Raw genomic sequence first — 4,799 nt, forward strand, 5'->3', positions numbered from 1 at the left:
TTTCCAAACCTAAATTTTCTATGATTCTATGCCAAGGTGTATGATGTGTACGTGCATAAACCAAGTGTTCAATGCTGCAAAAAGTTTGGGTCAGCTTGAATTTTGGTGAAAGTTTGGCCTGATTTATTACCACATCCACTTGGTAGCTCAGTATATCCGTAAAATAAAAGACATAAGAATCTTTTTCCTCCACCGCTGCTATCATTAGGCTAAGTCAAACCTTCCAGTTAATACTAATTTGAGCCAATGATGAAGCTTCGATGGGGTTTAAATATGCAATTAACTTTAAGGAAATGCTTGAGTGATCTACTGAATTAGGCGAGAACCAAGGATTTCTTAGGGTGATATCTTCTATTGGAACAACTGTGTAGTTGGGATAGAGTTGGACAAGCTTTTGAATGCAAGACGTTCTTTGTCAGGTCTGACCAGAAGCAGCTAGACCCAGGATAAGGCCTTCCAGGAAGACCTCTCACTGAAGTTACCGAGGGATGAAGTGGGGATTTGACTTGTGTTCCTTTTCCTATTAGGTTTTACCATTTGTGTGTATGAGACAGTATATACATTTGTCAGAAAAACCCTTGATTATTGGCTTTGACTCATGAGCTCAGCTCCCTTAATTGAATATGGAGTAATTGTTAAAATGATCACTTCAAATTGCATGTTTTAAAAAGCTGTTCTTGGAAACATATAATCCCATTATTGTGAAACTATAACATCAATGCTGGGCTTTGAATACATGAAGAAGTTCACACTGGAAATTGAGCAGGTCTGTTATTATGGGTTGCTTCTACCATATAATCTGAATAGTGTGGGAGAAAAATAAAACTTCTGTTTTGATACCTGTGAGGCCTAAAAAAAGCAAATCTGAATAAGTCTAAAATGAGAGTTGGCCAATCTGTTCATTACCAAGCCTATCCAATATCCATTTATTTCTCTTTTGGCGAGTAAATAGTTTGTGAATCAACCATGATTTTCCTCAAATGTATTCACAAATATTTGCCAAGCAGATTGATGGAATGAAAGATGTTGAGGCTACTGGTTGTTCCCAAATTGTCACTCAGCTGTTTGTGGTGCATGGCTGGTCACCTAAGACAATGGACCTATATAGATTTAAACAACTCATCCTCTGGCTTGGGCTATTTTTTTTCTACAGAACCATGTAAAATAACAGATTAAGTGATTGAGGATCAGTAACTAAGGATTTGTGCTAAGAACAGTGAAACACTGGGATTTGCAATTACGATCTCTCTTAGTGGCTGTATGAATATTCCCATATAATATGGCCCCACAAAAGCAAGCTACATTCAGCACTTTTCTCACAAATTAGGTAACCCTTTTCCCTGCCAAAGCTATTCTACCATGCTTAGGCGAAACACAAAGTCTATTAAATATGATTTATTGGGCATTACTTGCCTATACTGTTGTGTACAGTAGCAATGGAAAGAACTGGAAGTTCTTCTCTTTGTCTTTCCAAGAAAGAGTTTAGTTTGAGTGTTCTTAATGTCTATCTCAAATTCTTCTACCTCATCCTCTAGCTCAGTTTTTTGCTGTGAATATTTGGAATTCAGGCCATGTTGAACACAGGTCAGCGTAGCCACACACATCCCTGATTATGTCTTGTATGACTTCAAAATATATGCACATTTCACTGTCTGTTTTGCCCCTTGTGGAGCCTGGAACCACTGGCTGGATCCAGACCTGCAGGCATGTGCATTTTGTAGTGCCACAAACATCTCTGTAGCATCACATATGGCACATGTTGAATGTTAAAACATGCGTGGAAGTGCTAATTTGCAGCTCCAGGGCAAAATTTGCTACAAAAACCTCTGAAGAAAAACGTGGCTTTGAGGCATGTGGAGCACCCATGCTCAGGGACTCTGTGCCCTAGCCTGGAGAGCAGCTGGCTGGGGCGCAGTGTACCTTGAGATGGGAGCAGCTAGCTCAGGAGCCCAGGGAGTGGCTGGCTGGTGAACAGGGTGCTTCAGCATGGGGGCTCTACTGCACGCAGAAACAGGGGAGCAGGCAGCCCTGCTCCCCTGTCTCCATGCGCCACTGCCCGGCTGGCTGGGGCACACAGATGCCTCAGTCCAGGGTGTGACTGCCAGCTAGCCCTGTACTAAGGCACCCTGTGCCCCAGTCAGCCCCCACCACAGCACAAAGAGCAGCAGGACAATGTGTCCTACTGCAAAGTGTGCGAGTAGGCAGCAGGATTATGTACCGTGGCACAAAGTAGTGGCACATTTGTGCTGTTACTATTTGTGCTGTTGCTAATGCATGCCCCTACTCCTGTGGACACAGCCATTGAGGAGAAACAAACCTGTTCATTCACTGCCCATTAGTGCTGTCCAAAGCTTTGGTCCCTGATTTGAGTCAGTGGAGATTCAGCCTGATTTTTGTGGTTGAATATCCAAATAGAATCAGGAGCCCCTTTAATCTCTCCAAATTGAATCAGAACCCTCTAAATTAATTCGGAGAGATTCAGACACAGAGACCGCTTTAAATGTTTTTGCTACATACCTCTACATAGCAGGTACATCATGAATGCTGCAGTGCTGGGGTGCATGGAGTGTCCCACGGGAGCGTGGGGGGCTCCCCCATGTGCTTGGCAGCAGACCAGGAAGTGGACCAGAAGAACTTCCGTTCCACTTCTGGGTCCACCAGGGAGCGTGCTGGTGGGCTCCCCACATCTCCCCCCCAGCTTGGCAACTGGTGCCTCCTGGGTCTGGGGAGGCAGAGGTACCCCTGCAGCCAATCACCAAGCTGGGAGGGCATGCGGGGTTAAAGCTATGTCTATGGCCAAATCACTGATTCTCTGAATCTGCATTGAATCTTCAGATTCAGATTCGGCCGAATCGAATTGGGGACAGCAATCCGAGTCAATGAATCAAATCACTGTCCCCGATTTGGGTTGAATCAGAATCAAATACGGGCCACTTTGTACACCCCTACTGCCCATCTGCCTGTGCTTGATCCCAGCAATTATGCAAACTCTGTCCTCCGAGGGGTCATGAATATACTTCATCATCAGTGTCATTCTCTCTGTTTTCTTCTCAGCAGGGACACAATGACGTCACATTTAAAGCCCAAAGATGCTCTTGGAAAGGCATATTCAAGCTGAGCACCTGCATTTTGTGAGTCTGCAGGCTGATAAAGGCCAAGCATGTACATATTCCCTGGAAACCAACACTCAGGTGCCACCAAAACATTAAATCAAGAGTCACTCCTAAATGGGAAACATGTTTCACTGTTTACTTGTTCTAATTACAATCTTGGCACATTAAATATATTGAGAGAAAACTATCCTTTGTTTGCAATTAGAGTTTGACATACCATCTAAAAAGCATCAAAGTTACTGTAGAAACAGCTCTGAAACTGTCTCCTATTAAATAATTACTCTGACCTCATAATTAAGGCTATATGAAAGCAGCTGTTACTAAATAGTAGCAAGTACATTGTTTTTGGGTTTGTAACAAAAATACTTTTCAGGCTTCCTGTTTATTCTCTCTATAGCATGACTCAGTTTCTAGACTAGATTTCATAGACGTTAGGGCTGGAAGGGACCTCAGAAGATCATAAAGTCCAGCCCCCTGCCCAAAGGGCAGGAAGTCAGCTGGGGTCATAGGATCAGCTATGTGGAGACGAACCTGAGATGTAATTTCAGATCTGAAGAAACCTTGAATGGTGGGAAAGTCTGATTTCAGTCCTAGATTTAGACTTCATAGGTCAGAGCTGTTTCTGATTTCAAGCACATAAACCTCTATGATTGCATGTTCAACTTCCTAGGTCATGTTGCTGAATCTGATACTCCCATCAGGCCAATATCTTACTGTATTGTCCAGAACTTGAATAACTTGTATCCCCCAGGGATGGGAGGGCACAGTGACTGCCCACAGGCAGCTGCAGTGGTAGCAGAGGCATGGCAGTAGTGAGCAGGGAGCTCCCAGGGAGCGAGCAGGCAGCCACAGTGGTGTCAGCAGTGAGGAGAGGGGTGGCAAGTGCCGACCAGTGGTTGGTGACCACCCACAGATGCCGCTGGCAGCCACCGGTGGTGGTGGCTACTGGTGATCGGCGACCACCCGCAGATGCCACAGGTGGTGTTGTCAGTGAGGAGGTGGAGGGGCTGCACCGCCAATCTCAGGAGGTGCAGGTGCACCCATGTGTACCCTCTACATGTTGCCAATGGTCCAGAACATAAAGTGCAAGACTTAAGTTGCAACTTCATGATAATGTTAACATTAAAAAGGGGAACGCTCTGTTTTCCATAACATTTGTGCCTATCCTGAGTTTGTTGTAGTGTATTATATAAGCAATAAACACATCATTATCATGCCTGTGTAAGTGATGCTCTATCTTCAGTAAATACCAATTACACCATCAGAGAGTTGGGAAGGGAATCTCATAACTGTAGTCAAGTCTAATAGCTATGTAATTAAAATCCTTCTGCTTTTTGTTGCTAGTGTTTTCTTGACTCCTTTTACTTTATCTCTTCATAGTAGTGGGTGCACATCATTAATGCATGGCACCCTGAAAAAAAATGCTTCCCCTAAGTTTTTAAAATATTCCCTCTAGTTTTGTCTCATTTGACAGTTCATTTCAGTTTGAAACTCTTTGCACAGAAGCAAATAACAAATAGTTAAAAATCTGGCTTGTTTTGGAAAAACAAGGTCTCAAACTATGTAGCCTGGGTAGGTGCTACTGGTATTGTGAATTCAAGCTCTGAAGCTTTGTGTTGTCTTTATTAATCTACCAAGAAAGGTACAGTATTACTCAGTTTTGTATTATAGCTTTCAAGCTACGGT

Source organism: Gavialis gangeticus, unplaced genomic scaffold, assembly GCF_001723915.1.
Source record: "Gavialis gangeticus isolate Ggan-Ray unplaced genomic scaffold, GavGan_comp1, whole genome shotgun sequence".
In the NCBI taxonomy this organism is placed as follows: domain Eukaryota; kingdom Metazoa; phylum Chordata; order Crocodylia; family Gavialidae; genus Gavialis; species Gavialis gangeticus.